Genomic DNA, 16935 nt, shown 5'->3' with positions numbered 1-16935 from the left:
TCGTCTTGTTGTTTCTTGGAATGTATGTTGAGTAACATTTCTCCAAAAATTTTTTTATTAATCTTGGGCCAGCAAAGTTACTCATTCAAAGAAAATGTCAAAAGCTTGAGTAAAGAAGGTAAGGGCAGATAATTTGAGTTCAAAAAATTAAATATCGTTTGGTATTAGCTTATGTTTTTTCGTAAGCTCATATCTCTGCATTTTTTTAAAAAAAACGATCTATCCGATGATTATTAAATTCAAGAATACGTTTTTTCTTCTCAGTTTCCAGGAGGTAGTATATGGATGAAAAGTTGAGCAGCTCAAGTTTGAAATTCTTCGGGTGTACTAGAGCTTCGTAATAAAACAAAGTCGAAGCTCTAGACGTTCGGGCTGCGTTGGCATGAAAATGAGAGAAAATACTATCGATATAGGTTTGTGTGAGGTGTACGTGGGTATACGTGTGGAATCGTTGAAGATGGCGAGCGAAGAGAAGAGAAAGGAGTCATTACTACCATTACAACCTCGTTGCAGTAGTCGATCTTGCGGAACATTTTAATGACAGCTTAACCACCGGCTGCATTTTGAATTTTACCAACCACCATCCTCTTTTTTTTCGACATCTTTTCCCCTCGTGTACCTAGATGTTTCCCTAAGGGTTTTGAGTTTGACTGCGTTTGTGCACATTGCTCCGAAAGGAAAGTAGTGATGCTGAGCGAATTTTGAGTGAAGATTTGTAATGTAAAAAATGTGTCGTGCAGAAGAAATCATTATAGTTATTAATTTTTTTTTTTTTTTTTCTTTTATTTAAAGTCATGTCTTAGCGTTTCAAAGAAACTTTTCCTACTACAAATGTGCTTTACTGTTAAAACGTTGAACTACCTGGTAACCGATTTACACGAAAAGCAGTCAAAATTTATCTAAATTTTCATGTAAGTTTGTATATAAATGTGATTGACAGTAATACTTTTTGAGAAAATAACGATTTTACAACAATTGATCAACTTAAGAATCACGTATTATCTGATATTCAAACTTCAGATATGCATCATATTATTTTTGAATTAAAAAAATGCATTGTTCCATGTTATTAAAATAATGATTACTTATTTACAATACAAAAGTAAGACTTTCAAGTTTGATATTCACAAGCAAAATTGCTCTTGTTTAAATTCGATAACGTAAAGTAAAAGCTGAAAAAATATAATTATCATTAAAATTTCATATTATCTACACCCAGGTATAATGAACAACCCCGACCGAATACCTTGAGGGCAAAATTTGATAGCTGTTTCTTGTTTATAATTTAGATAACCTTGCTGAAGAAGGGTGGAAAAGAGCCGCTGATTACTGATATACCCGCGATGACCTCGTTACTAAGGGAAGGGTAGTATCGATTACGCCCGTCAGACGCAACCGGAGCTCTTTGCTTGTGCCGAGAGGCCTCGTAGATCACTATTGGCCACGTGTGGAAAAGTTATGGACGATAGTAGCTTAATGAACAGCATGTGGTACGTTTGCAGTACTAGAGAGGATTACTCGTATCAGGCTAGCGTTGGTAATCTTTGCTAGAACTATGTAGTGGTCTTGGGTTACTTGAAGAAATTAGAGAACGCAAAGACATTTTTTATAAGCCGTATGACTTTGAGAGTTGCATAGAGGTTTCAATTATTATAATATTTCGTGTTTGCTGATATATATATGATGCAACTGAAAACCATTGAGAATAATTACCAAAGAAGAAAAAAAAGAACATTTTGATATTTGGGAAGATTTTCGTTAAAAGAGTATATAGCTTACATCACTGATCACAATACAATTATTAATATCGGAGAGTTAAGACTACATTCTTAAGATATACTTTGGATCAAAGATGTTATTTAATAATTTTGGTTTATCAGTAATATGAATCATCATCAACTTGATATCAAAATGAGCTTTTGTAGTGGAGTAATCAAATCAAAGCAAAGGAAAGAAATTATAAAATCTTAAAAGTTACTGGAATTATCTGGAATAATCTACGATTATAATCATGTAGATCACTTGCTTAAGTTGTAAATCTAATATTAGTGTTATTTATATGGTGAGAAGAGTTACAGGAATATTTATTGACCAAATTAAAGATAATCGATGGGACCTGACTTTGGTACCAAAAAAATCAATACAAAGGATCTCTGACATCTGCTGGTATTAGTAGGTCTACAATATTTCTGACATATACGATTCACCATAACGTGGTGTCTGCAAAAATAAAAAAAATGATACCAATTAGGATGTGACTTATCCTACTACCAGCCTATGGTCACACCTCAAAACCACAATGGTTGATATAAAAATCTCAAGAGAAACATTCAATAGAAAATCATTTTAATAATAAGATTTTGGAAAAAGACCATTGGTTGGCAATATTTGAATTAGGCTGAATCATTACGTCTTTATATTTCAGCACGGCCATTAATAATGCAGGTTACCATCTGATCATAAGAAGAATTTGAAAAATGAAACTGAAGAGTAAAAGTGATGCTGTACTAAACACTCCATGTGGTTAGAAGTAATATTACTGTTGAGCATTTATAATTGCAAAGAAACATAGGGATACGACAAAGAAACATTTGTCATAGAAAAGATACAATATAAAATCAAAATATCATAATGCAACATATTAAAAGTTAAACTCCCTTTTCGTTGTAATAAATCAATAGTTGTAATTCGAATATCAACAAAATTTACTGTAATCTCCAGTAGTGCATCGATAAGCTGACCATAGTACACAACCAATTAACGAAGAATTCGTTCACTGGAAATACCAACAGGTGAAAAAAGCACATTAGCTCGTTGTAAACCAATTAAGCGCAAATTTACGTGGCGTGACCGTAATCGCGGAACATTTTAACGACATCCCATCGATATGTCATTATCGATGCACTTTTTCTTAACGCCCGACTCCACAAAATGCTCCCGTGTAATTACCAACAACAATAAACCCACCCATGCAAGCGATCGATCCAAACGAAGAAAGTCCCCCGTTCTTTTTCCCAGCCCACATGAATTATGCATCGAAGCGTGACCCGGGGCTAGTCCTATCGCTGATTTTCGCTCGACCAAGCGCTAGCCCTTTACTTCGTCACGGAGAACAATGGCCGCGGGGCTCGCATTTTTATCCCCCCGTATATCTATTGTCTCGAGTCGTCGCAGCTTATCGTCCTCCCGGAGCGTCATCGTTGCATTGTATTTCGTGCGACGCAACGCGGTTAGGTAGCCGTTGGACAATGCGTCACCTTTTTTTTCATTCTAAAGGCTTTCCTTGCGCCTTTTTTTGTTTTTTAATTAAGGAAAAGGTGGTGGCGTCTTGAAATAGTAATCAAGGAAGGTTCGAAGGTCTTTTCTTTTTACAGCGCGAAGAGAATAAAACCAGAGTGAGGGGCTTTTTTAGGTATTAAGTGGAGCGATGAAAGCTCCCCTGTCTCGCTGCTTCCTTCGCGGCTTTTTTACTTCTTTTTCCAGGTTTCTCGCGTCAAACTTACGTGTTAGCTCGCAAAGAAACCAGCGGGATCTCAGCTTTCAAATTACTCTTGCATGTTATTATGAGACGGAACTCCAAACTAAACTTGAGTTGAGACGTGGAATTTGTTTCTAAAAAATTTAGTCAAAGTAAGGAAATTTCCATGCTTATGTAAAATGATTGACCGACGCAACGTGCGAAGCTTTTTTTACTTAAATTCCACCTAACAGGTGATCGTTTTGAAATACTTTATGTAACAACGCATTGGCATACCTAAGCTAGCATACAAATACAAGTCCAAAATAAGTTTTTTCCTTTCATCTGGTTTGCAATATCAAAGTAAGGTCGTACGGGCACCTATCAAACAGACGCTAAACTTTATTCATCTCGTACAAAAAGAAACGTATATTTTACGAATCCACTCGATACCTCGACACGAAAGCTCCAACCACATAAACATAAATCACGTGTCCCCAAAAATGGTACACGCGCAATATTCGCCTTTATAGCCGAGTTGATGCTCCAAAGATATATTTTTCAAGGCGAATCGCAAAAAGTTAATTGTTCACCGATAGAACGCGTGTACCGCGTTAACTGCCACACATCTCACCTTAAAAACACAAACGTCTTCGCCCATAATTTCGGAGCTTTCATTTCCGCCGATGCGCAATAACTTTGATGAAATCTCCCCTCGAGCAAAAAGGAAACAAGGGAACGTACACGAGATCGGCTAGCGCAGCAGAGAAAAAGTTGCACCCAGCGAACACAAAGGTACAGAGAGAGAGAGAGAGAGAGAGAGAGAAAAGGTAAGACAGCCAAAATGAAATACCCAGCCCTACAGTATCAGCTCGCCAGCGTTGATTTTACGCATGGGAAAATAAAAGAGCGAGGCCTCCCTCAGCACACGGCTTTCCTTTCAGAGCCAAGGGTGGAAGGGTGCGTACATATAGCTCCGGCGCTTTTCACGACGCCATTAAAACTGCAAGCACACGTACACACACACCCCCGCGCAGGTAAGGCTCGTAACGCGTTATGATTCTCCCTCCCGTTGTACCTTTGCGAGAGGGGCACAAAGATGCGCGCGCCTTCATGCCCGGCTGGCTTGCCTCCGCCGAGCGGGCGGGTCGGACGTTAACGATACCATGTTCGCTGGCCTTTCTCCCTTCCCTCTCCCTCTCTCTCTTACTTTTTACCCAGCCGTTGTTGCTGTTGCGAAGGCTTTGTTTGGCCTCGGGGCGAGCTTTTCTCTTGTTAGGCGGGAAATTCGGTACTGTTTGTCGGCATAGGTTTGGGGGGGTTGAAGGCATTTTTTTTTCTCGGTACGGGTCGGAATTGTATCAATTTCCAGTGGGCTGTGGACGTTGCTCCTCTTTTCGGACGTTCGTTCGAGATTTAGGATTTTAGGGATGCATCGTGAGATTAACGAGCACAAGCTTAAAGCAACAATGCTACGCTGTAAAATGTTTGCAAGTTGATTCAAATTGAAACAATGAAATGGGTTGGATCTATCTCACGGGATGAATTTGAAATCGATTGGAATAGTTTGTGAATGTACAAGTGAATTGAGATCTAATGAGGAAGTGTTGAAAAAATAACAAAATCAATATAATCATGAAGTCATTGACGAATAAGAGAAGCTGTAGAGAGAGAAAGTGAACTTTTTTTCAATGCTAAAATATGTATACGAGCCGAATCTGAAATCATAGGCTAAGCTGTTCAAAAATTTGTGTACTCATTTTACGAAATTGACTGTAATTTTTCGATCCTTCTTCAATTGTTTTTTTACTTAAAGTGTATATTATTATTATATAGATATAAATCGAACATTACATACAATTTTTTTTTTCCTACATGATTTTGAAATCGGCATTGAAGTCATGAAATCGTTTTGAAATCATAAGTAAGTCATCTTGAAATCTTTTTTTATCTGAAAGCCTTCAGCAAAAGTGAAAATTCAGTCGGTGGATTTTGAAAAATCGTTCTACAGGTTAGCATTACAAGAGATCAAAAGATCCTAAATATTTTGTTCCCCAATACACTGTGGTTCGGTATCTCGCAGCCACATTCAAAACTCAATTCAAAATGGTCCAAACTTTCTAAACAGAAATGAACATGCTTCGTATTCAGTTAACTTCGTTCGCGCTGGTCTGTGCCGCAGAAGCAGGGCCAATGCTCGCAATGGGTGAGCCAAGTCATCCGAGAAGACGAGGCCTTGCCAGCCCAGCGAAAACCTTCGCACAGAGAGGCCCGCTGTACGATATAATACGCTACACAACGTTGGCGCATATCAGATTTGCCAGCCTGCATTTCTCCTTAGAAGCCTCGCCTCCCTTTGTATGTAGATACATGTTTACGTTGAAGGGTCAGTTGTGTGGGCATGTATATATACGTGCACACGTGAAATTCGGACATGGTATTCGACCGAGGTGGATATGTGTTTCGCGCACGAGCGACTCTCGCGCGGTGAGTCAGCATGCGATACCTTCCTCCCCCGGAGGGAGAAACTGAGATGAGATGAGATGGGAGGTGCGGCTCTAAAGCGATACAGCTGTCTGGTTTTTTGGTTGAGATAAGCTGGCGGAGTTAAGCAGTTTTTCTCGGCTTTCGTAGTGATGGTTTGGTGGAAATTTCAAGCGCACGCGAAACTGTATAGACGATATATTCACGTCATGATATGATTTGGTGAAAACTGATCACGAGGTTTGATTTTTATAGTAAAATTTATTGTAAAATTATCTAATTGGGTGCTATTAGAATTAGACTTGACTGCTATCAGATTTTCTTTTAAAGTTTGCATCGATATTGTTTACGTAGAAACAAAACGAGTATAGAAGCAAATTCATACTAATTTTGGGTTGAAGAAGATGTAAGGTAAATAATGATAAAAATCAGAGGGTCTTAAAGGAATGCAACACTTTTCAAATAAAATCCAACTTAGTATAGCTTAGTAGCTTTTTTTTAAATAAATCTAATTTAGTTAAACTTAAAATAATTTCCAATTCACAAAACCCTAACGAATCGCACATAATCTCGGCTTTCCTCTGATGCGTACCAGCGTACATGGTCGCACATTAGATTACAATATTAATGTTGGCATTGATAAGCTCCTTATAAGAGTAATACAGATAAGAGTTTACTTAACCATCAACGTTGAAGATTTCAGTTAAATTGGGTCAACTTTTGGAGATTAAGTAAAAATAAAACACAAAAAAAAATACCAAATTGCGTCCCTTTTGTAAAGCTCTTGAATCTCGCGTAGGAAGAACCAACGGCACACGTACCCAAATGAAACACACCCAGCTTGGAGCTCCTCAACGGTAAAAACTCCATTAGGCAAAAATCCCACGTCAAGATAATTTAACGAGGAAAGCCATGGCAGCGAAACGACTCGTGACCGCCGGTGCAGGCGTGCGTTTCAAAACTCGCGCTCCCACCTGGTATGTACCTTTTCCCAAGATCGGCCAGTGACAAAGTAGAGTGCATTAAGCTCATTGGCATGCGCCTCGCTCGCTGTGCCGTCAGGGATGGCTTAATGCACGCGCGCACGCACGACTATCTCCGACAGACCCCCCCCTCTCTCTCTATCTTTCTCTTTGAAATAGCTGACTAGCCCCAAAAGCTACTTCTCAGTGGTGGTGACTTGAAAATTTATTTTAGGCTAGCCTTTGAAATTTTTTGCGCACGAACTCACACAATTTGTAAATTATTTTTTCGTCTACGGTGTGTGCTTGTGCGAAAAGTCAGCTTTTTCGGTCGCTTTGAAGTGCATCCAAGCTAACTACATTATCCCTTACCAAACTCAAAAATTTTTCGTGGCACCCAGTGTTTCTCCATTTTTAAGAAAAAGATGATCAAAAACAGAACCACCAATGATCATAAACACACTTGCTCGGCGGTCATACACCAATACAACCCTCTATTTTCACATTCCTCCCGAATATCCGCAGAGGGGCTCTAGTGCCGTGCTCTCCCAAGGATCCGATAATCCCCTAAGAGCCTCCCTCGTCCGACCGTGGCTTTTTTCGTGGTCTCGCTTTCTTTACTTCCACTAGGTGCCCTCCATTGGCCCGTGCCTTCGAGACATACAATGCAAAAGAGGGCGAGGGAGGGAGGAAGGCGACAGACCACGCCGACCCCACGTCGTTGTCTGAATATTAACGAGGGATCAGAGCCACGTGGCCGACGACCTTCGGACCGAGACGTGCCGTTTTTCTTTCTTTTCTTTTCACTACTTTTCCTTACGTAAATCATCCAGATCCAGGGAAATTATAACGTAGGCGATTGCTTGGGATTTTGATTGTACCGCAAGTTAAATGTTAAATATTAATTTAATCGAGTGGATCCACCCTAACGAGCAAACAATCCATGCGTCTCTGGAAGCAATCCATCACCGCTCCATCGTGCAAGGCTTAAATCCAACATCAGCAGCATCAGAAGTGCAGTAGCGCGCCGCAACCGCACATTAGTCTATCGCGTGTACACGCTTGTATACACGGGTAACGCGAAGTGCATCAGGTGCTCTTCTTTTGGCAATCAACGTAGCACTAGTGCACCACTCGGACCGTTGTAGACGTACAAAATAATACCACGAGATCGCAGCAACGAAGCCACAATCGCATTGCTTCGCTGGATGAGGTTAGAATCAGAGTAGCGAGGCAGCTGTAGACCGCGAGAGAGTGAAAATTACTTTGTGGTCTGGTTCACGCCCACGTGTAAATCCATCGAACAGATACAGCGAGATGTATAGGAATTTTTTTCCAAATTACCGACTGACGGTAAAAGCGAATGATTTATAAACGACCGAACAACAGGTTATAAATCTATTGAAACTTTTCCAAGATATCGGATATAAAGAAAAAAAAAAAAAAAAAGTTGAAACCAGTTTGAATACATCAATGAAGTGGTACTTTGATACTCCGATAAACAATTCGTTTCGAATCTCCTCGACAACATCATGCCGAGAAGAAAAGCCAGGGCTAGTTAAATTTTCGCGAGAGCGAGCCATTAAACAAAACACGGGAAACTTTCTCCGCAAATATACATCAAGTCCCTCCGACACAATGGGATAGTCTCTCTCCGCTCTTGTGCGCCATACATTCCCCCCCTCCTCCTCAACCCTCTCTCTTTTAGCTAGCTGTATACGCTTCCAAGCGCGCAGCAACAAAGCCATTGTTCTACGAGAGCCGCGATCGTAACGTACTTTCCTTCCGTAATACGCGCGTTCCGAGCGCAGACATCCCGCGTATACCCATTACACCGTCGCGCTTCCACTGTGTATATATTTGTACGTGCCAGACTCGTATTTAACTTAGAGACAGAGCGTTAGGGGGGGGAGAGGTATTGAATTTTCGTTTTGCCGGGCGCATAACTCGATTCCAGAGCCACGGTACGGTTATAACGACGTCGCAATCATCGCTCGTTCGTGGAACCGGGGGGGGAGGCATCCCTTATCCGCGGGGGTGTAATGCGATACGCGAGTGAGCCAAGAGCGATTCGATAATGCGTTCTGGTTAGCGCTGCAGTGCCACTCGGGGGATTCGAATGGCAGCTTTATTTTTCGTCACCGCATCGGTGAAAAATCCTGCTCCGAGTCGCATGAATCTCAGCCTCGTACTTGCTTCCGACAATTTTTTTTTTTTTTTTTTTTTCAACTAAACAGTCATCCAGTACTGTAATCAAGGTGTCGTTTTGGCAAAAGAGGACGTGTACCGATTATAATCCATAAAAGCACACCGATGTAATATAAACAGACGAAAGTCCCGAACGAATCTTGCAAGAGTCTAGTATCGAATCAGTGGAGCTCAGCGTGTACACACCCGCATTCCTAACTTAATCGATGCACGTACTCGCCACCCTAACGTGTACCCCCTCGACCCATCCCCCGTCTCTTCTCACTTTTCCGAAGAATCCAATTTCCGGGTAACGCTCTGCGGGAGTCTCGCTTTTGAGGCTGCTCCGGCTCTTGTTTGGAATTCGGTCTATGCCTATGCAGCAGCAACTGGGTGGTGTGGCGCGCGACCGGCAGTTTTGAAGCCTCTAGGGCGCCCCGGCAGCGAGACGACACACGCGCCCGGAATAGAAAACGAAGGCAGTATCGATTCGTGTATTTCGAATTCCGAATCGCGCGAGCGAGGGAGCAAATTAAATCGACGCCCGTATGCGGAGAGCGGCGCCTGGAAGGGCCAGCTTTTTTTTTCCCCCTGCCACTTTGTGAACAATTTTTTTTTTTTTAATGGAGATTGATTTTTTGTGATCACGAGAAGGAATTAGGGTATGGTGATGGATCGTCTATGCGAGGAGCAAATGAGACGAGTTGTGTGCAAGGAATCGAGCAACTGGTGGCTACTTAATGGTGAAGCGATTTTCTTGCGACTTGGGAGTACAAGATTGCTTTCTCAAACGAATGTATATGCGCAAGTTCTCGAGAATTTATTCGCGAAGTGCGGCAAAAATTTGAATTCGCGAGCAATCGAGTGTATTCGGCTGTGCATGCCGGTGTTTCGGCTGTACCGAAAAATGAAATATTAATGTGGTTCTACAAGTGCTTTTTGTTTGGGTAGTTAAGGGATGGGAAAAGCTTTGTTGAATATTTCAGTTCATTGGTGGAAAATGGGGTTTTCAAATGGTAATTTCTTAAGTTATCAACTGTTTTTCAATCAAACATGGTTAGGTTACTATAAAATTACGATTCACAGTAGAACAACCTTGATTATGAAAAAAAGTACTGTTTCTTCAAAGAATCTGTAAATATTTCGTACACATCTATCTTTACGGAAACAAACAAGAATCTAAAATATACAGGTAAACGCCAGCATATAATGTATGCATAACGAGCTCTGGAATAAGTCCTTCGCGTCATATATCTTTTTTCCCGCTCTCAGCCTCCCTTCAGGCGCCAAAGCTAGTGAAAGAGAAATTCTACCAGTTTTTTTTTTTTTTTTTTTCAACCGTTGTCGTATACACGCGGGTAAAAAAAGCGGGCAACGATGTGTTTGCGTGTTTGCTTTGCGTTTGATGAATTGGCGGTTGCGCGCAACGTACCGAGCATAGTTGGCGAGGTGCCGGGGAGAGAGACGTTGACTTTTCAGAGCTGGTTTTTTTTTGTTTTTTTTGTTTGTCAAAGACTAGGTGATAGGGCACGCATTTGTGTATATTATATAAACACACACTTGAGTGGATAATCATTTTTTCTGTTTGAATTTTTTAGGCAGTGGTGAGCTAATTAGGGGGATCGTCTATCGTCAAAAGATACGAATTTTTTTCAAACAAGTCCAACGAGTAGATCCGGCAATAACACAAACTAATCGGAGCAAAACCCAACGAACCATTCATCCTTGGGTTCTGGCAAAAACTCCTCTCCGTACAACCGCGGCTTGTCCAATCTATTCATGAAACACGCGGTCGAGATTTCTTAGTGGCTCTGAGCTCTTGGCAACCACGTGTGTTAATTACCGCACGAGCGATGTAGCTCCATAGCGAACGAATGGTCCGAAGATGTAGCCGCGAAAAGCGACCGCAGAGATTTAAGGGCTGTTTCATTAGATCGTTGCATTAGTAAGGAAGGTTTTACTCTTCTACTGCCAATCGTACGTAATTAATCGTACTACTCAGGGAATACTCATTATCACGTGCAGAGTCAAACGAATTGAGATTTCCAAATTATTTTATAGTGATTTCATAATGATTTCAATGTTAATTATTAGATCATTTGCAATAAATTATTGAAAATGTTCAAGTTATTTTCACATGAAGTTACGTAATGTAGGAATATACGTGGAAAGGACAGGAACAATTGTTTTTTTCAAATATTGGTATGATTTTTAATAATTTACAGATGTAATTACAAAAAAGAAAACCCACAGTTAGCCTATTTGAAAGTAGTGCATTACATACTTTTTAGGATCAAAAAACAAAATTTACTTTTTCTCATTAGAAATACACTTCAAAAAATTTTTTCACTCACAGGATCCTTGGGTTTGAATCTCTGAAAAGATTGATTGATTTCCCGAGATATGTAACACCATTTCACTTACAATGAGTTTATGTTTATTCATAAGCAGTTTAAATTAACTTTTGATGGATCTTACTATGAGATGCCAAATGAGTTTACGGATTGAATATCTCTTGATTAAGAAAGTGGCTGACCAAATACTGACCATCACTACTTGGACCAAAAGTCTTGCGTAACGAAAGAAAAACCATACCTATACCCACGCAATCTGCCATCTTCAGAAGTAACTAAAGAAGCTCGACAATAAACATCCAGCAAAATAATTAAAAGTCAAAGCGAGCCAAATTAATTACCGCAGCGAAAGCAGAGGGGGTGAAAAAAGAATTACTCCTCGGGTAATCTTCTCTATCTGCGAGTCTATTCTTCAGAGGTCCTGCGTTTTCCCTTATCCATAAAGAGGGCCGAGGCTAGTGAAAAAGTAAGCGAGCAAGGCAGAAAAGGAGACTAAATAGAGAGAGAGAAAAAATAAGAAACAGAGCGAAAGAGAGAGAGAGAGAGAGAGGAAAAAGCGGACGCAACATCTGATACGGGGCGTCACTGGCTTGTCGAGAGCACGAGCTGCCGTGGTGTGCGCGCGTGTACAAGTGTACACGCGCAAAGAGGCTCTCCCTCTCTCTTTGCTTAAAATATGAGATGAGAGTCGATAAAGCTGCGCGAAATACGAGCCGAAAGCACGGCAAAACGCCGTAGAAACCGGACACGCCTTTTCATCCCCCTCTCTCTTCCCCCCTTCGCATTACACATCAGCAGCCTTTCTTTTCCGGCCTCTCCTTTCCCCGTCTCTTCCGTGTTTTTCTTCTTTTTTTTACGTCCTCCTTTAACTTTTTTTTTCCTCTTTTTTGTGCGCAAGAGTCGGAATTTAGGTGCGTGCAAGCTGCTTATCGTGGCGGGTTTGTGCCTTTTTTTTTAGAGCTGCGTGCATCGAATTGCAGGGAAAGGACAGGAACGTGGACCGATAGCGCTAGAGAGGCTCTTTTTTTTTGGAGTTGAAGTGTACTCACGGCAAATGAATTTTTTCAACGAGGTGGAACTACGAGGTTTGGATGATGAAAATTTACTGGAAGTATACTCGTTGGCTTGGATTTTGAACGTGAGGGACTCAAATGGTTTCAAACTTTAGAAAGTCCTTAATGATTTCAAGATTATTTTTAAAATAATTTGAAATTGAATTGCATGAAATATTTAAGTTGCTTCTTTTTTGCAAAGGAAGCATTTGGTGGTAGTACTCTTGGATTTCTATGTGAGAATGATTTCGTGGTTTGAGTGATCTCATGAGATTTTTCGTATAATTTTTCTAGAATCTCAACTTATAAATGATTCAAGTGATTTTAGTTGCTGCCATGCCGATCACAGTAAGAGGATCAAAGCGATTAAATGGACTCAATAATTTCCACTTCTATCGCTTCGTTAAGTTTTTCAGATCCGTCACATCTACTGTTGGAGCCAGATTCCAAAAATTCTCAAGCAATTACCGAATGATCTGAATTATATAATAGTATACGACAACCAAAAAAACATCTATCAAGCCAAACTCCAAAAAGTCCTCTTCATCCTCTGTTTTAGATCACTTTCCTATTCATCCACTTCCTAACAAAAAAAAAAAAAAAAGAGAGAGAAAGAGGAGGCCGGAAGCATTAACACGAATCCAAAGCGATTCGGCCGCGAAAAAACCGGCAAAGCCATTTATAACGCGAATAAATGTCCGCGTAATAAATTCACTCTGCAGCCACCAGAGGAGAAGGAGAAGGAATAAGAAAAACCGCCCTTTCCCCCCGTTCCGTCCACCTTCTCTTAAGCGCTTTCGAATGCCGAATTTTAATTCGCGGCTCGAGACCGAGAAGAGAGAAAGGGAGTCAGCTGACACGATGCCACGGTGGATTACGTAATTCCGGGCCGGAAATTCAGCAATGTACTCGGCGAATGTTTTATACATGGCTCGCTGGGCGGTGAGCGCGCATGTATTATGAAATTGGCTATAGCGGGAAGAAGGTCCAGGTGGAGGGGGAGGGGTGAGAAACGTTTTCCCGGGAGGTTGTAACTTCCGACGTGGAGGATGAAGAAAGGCGAAGATTATTAGGAAGTCGGAGTCATGTCTTTTTTTTTTTTTTTTTCAGCCTCCTCGGTTCCGGCTGTGGATTGCTGTACGTGTGTGACGTTGCGGCACCGGAAATGTTAAGAAACGAGCGCATGAATATTACATACGATTATGATGCTGCGCCACGGAGGATCCCATTTGAATTCTCTCGTGCTATCACCACTGCAGCATCAACAGCAGCCGTACCACGTTTTTAACATGCATAGGCTACTCGCTCTTGTCTTGGTGGTGCAAGAGTAATAATTGATTACACAGTCCCGACCATTCTCGAGAGGAACTTCCTCATATGACGCGAGGTAGGGACGATCGTCCAATTTCTCTTTAACCCTCGGCGTGTATGTGCGTGTTTTCCTATTTCGTCCCTCCTCGCGCCATATCTTTCTTCGTGTGTGCATTAACGTAGGCGAGTGTATCCGCGGGAAGTGGTACGGGCACGCCGTGCCCCCGTGAATATTAATAATGTTGAAGAAGTGTCTCCGTAAGAAAGTGACTAGGACGCCCTCCCGTGGCTTTAGCGACGATTTTTTTTTTTTTTTTTTTTTTTTTTTTTTTACGTGGGTATCTTTTCGCGAGGAAAAGGGTGAATGCCCCAGGAAGAGGTTTTGTGGGGACTCTTTTGTAGCTTCTTTTTTTGGCTGGTGATACTGTTATGTAAGAGTTCCATTCGCATCGTGTAAAATCGTTGGTGGGGATATAAAAAACGGCCGAAGCACCCACGCTGAGAGAAATGTGCACAATTTCAAGACTTTTTAAGACGCAATATGTTAAATACTCGTGAGTAAAAGAGTTTGTTAACTCGAAGGGTTGATCAGTTCGTTCTGCTTCGGTTTTACATAGTTTAGGTTATGTTACACACTTAGTTATCACCTTATATTTATCTATGCTACACTCATCTGTTACTTCTAAGGCGAATCACTACGGTATTTGCAATAATTATAGTCGTTCTCATGATCAGGCATGTAAATAATAAGCAAATGTAGTACTCGCTGTATTAGATCTATAAAAAAATTTTCTGGAAGATTTACAAACTTGTGGTATCAGAGGTACTTCACGAGAATACGCAATTGATGTTTTTACATAAATAAATTTTTAAAAAACATTACCTATGGCTACGCACACCCTTAGTTTTGTTAATAGATCTGAGACTCACCTGAAACAGAGAAGAAAAATGAAAGAATTATTTTGCTGCTGAACAGCACAATTGTCATAATTATTATAAACATTCTTAATGTTATTATTTTCACTGCTACTTCAATATCATTAACGAATAACTGGAAAAACAGAAACAACCGCTGCTCAATCCCCAAGCAAACATAACCTATAAACAACAAGAATCCCTCAACCTTAAGCTGCACGAAACTTCGCAAGTTCATACGTATACGCGTACAGGACAAGCGCACATGTGACCAGACTCTGTGGATTTCCCGAGCGATTGGCCGCACGCGCTGTTAGTAGACAGTACATAGGAAGCGGGTGGAGGGAGCAATTTTATTACTTCCCTCGCAATCGAGTCTCTATATTAAATTTCGTAAGGAAGCAGGAGAGATAAAGGCAGGGGAATCCCCGCGAGATCGTCGCGTCGTGGCCATTCGGCGCCACCCAACAGTATACGATAAGGAAGGGGGGAACTCCCGTGGGAGCCTCGTCCTCGCAAACACGTGGGCTCCTTCCTTTTTCTTCACTCCGCTTTTGTTTGGGTTTACCCCTCGTGTGTTTGTTTATCAGAATTTCCAATGGGACCTCGAATTTTCAGGAAATACACTTCTTGGATCAGATAAGTTTTCCAATCATGTACACACGCGTATACAGTCCGATCGAACTTTCGAGGAGCGGACAGCAAGGAAAGACCCGCTGATTAGGCGCGGCAAGCCCCGAAGTACCGTAAAGGGTTAATAGAACCACTAAGGCCCCAGAGGGCTCGAGTTAGCTGGCAGGTGGCGCGGAAAATGCAATGAATTTATGCGCTCTAATAAGAAGTTACGTAAATATCCGGCGAGGGAGCCCTGAGGCCTCGTTATCGTTGGTATTAGGGAAATGCAGTTTGGTTGTCGCGCTGATGGTATCAGTTTTACTCGCTGATTAATTTTCCGGAACCGAGTCGACTGCACTGGGACCCGTAAATCGCGCTTGTTTGGGAGTTTAGGAAAAATGTTTATTTTTCCTCTCCCAAACATCGGTGATATTTTTTGTCGCGAGGATAAATCAGGGCAACGAACACGCGGTGAGAGAAAGGGAAAAAAAAAACGGTCGAGGTTCAATTATCCTCGAGTAAAAATCCATTAGTTCGGTTGGGAAGGGCTCGTAAATCTATTCGCAGTTTAAAGCCTCGACAGGCTTTCAATTACCCGAGCGGCCGAGAAAATGACTTGGACGAAACAATTTCGGCCGGTGTGCGTATCAATCGGCTGGCCTGAATTTGGTTGGGTCGTTGATCCATGTACTCGAAGCGGTAGTCGAAAATAAAGCCGAAGATAAAGGGGACGCCCAGAGATAGCGAGATTGGCTTATTAAATTCGATCGCGAGTGGAGGTGGGTGAAGTTGGAAAGTAGTATTGTCCAGTGGCTTGCTGCCACCTTACCTGGCCTTGGTTTTGTAACTTTTGCTTGTCCTTTGGTTATTGGAGGTGGAGGTAATCTGTAATGGATTGCTTGTCTGCGTGAATGAAATGACGTAGCATCCGTTTGTTTTCTTGTATATTGTTGTATTTATAACAGGATCGATTTTATTATATGTATTAAGTTAATAACATATAAGTAGGTAATTAGTAAGTTTCTTTAATCGCCTGAATAATATACTTTTATATATACTACCTAATACTTCAAGATATTTAACCAAAAGTGACAAAATGTGAAGTAGTATATAAAGTAGAGGAAAAATATCGTATTAAAAAAAAATGGATCTTTGTTTATTTTTGATTTCTAATTAATTTTCAATAATGCTCATGATGAACGAATGCCTAAGGAAACCATACACTGTAAAAAAAATTGCACGAGTTCAGTATGTGAGATGAGTATCTGCGAATATGTTTAGAATATGAAAAAAAAAATTTTGTCAACTAAAGTATAACGAAAGAAATATGATTAAATATTCTCAACAAATTTGACATCAATCTTTTCAGTAGAACGAGTACAAGTTTTTTGAGTATTCCTTGATTGAAGTTGTTATTTGAAACTCAGTAAAATATCATTAAAAAAATAAAATTCTTAAATATAGACAAAGTACAATTACTTTAATAGGACAAAGTCTTAGTCTTCATGGACAATATTATTTACTGCTTGATAAAAAGTGACAAAACTTCATTATTCGTCTCAACACAATGTTTCAAATAACTTGTTCGACTTTTAAGT

At 40.8% G+C, this 16935-nt stretch overlaps 1 protein-coding gene across 1 annotated transcript in view; it reads right to left on the bottom strand.

Annotated features, from left to right (window-relative positions):
* Positions 1–16935, bottom strand: part of bru3 (CUGBP Elav-like family member bruno 3) — an 825259-nt gene that overhangs the window by 599364 nt on the left and 208960 nt on the right. The gene's annotated exons all lie outside the window — the stretch shown is intronic.

The sequence above is a fragment of the Copidosoma floridanum genome, unplaced genomic scaffold, assembly GCF_036245765.1.
Source record: "Copidosoma floridanum isolate Cflo_tuat_1 unplaced genomic scaffold, Cflo_Japanese_pri ptg000025l, whole genome shotgun sequence".
Lineage (NCBI taxonomy): Eukaryota > Metazoa > Arthropoda > Insecta > Hymenoptera > Encyrtidae > Copidosoma > Copidosoma floridanum.
The sequence above is the reverse complement of the archived record's forward strand: the minus strand, read 5'-3'. Positions and strand labels throughout refer to the sequence as shown.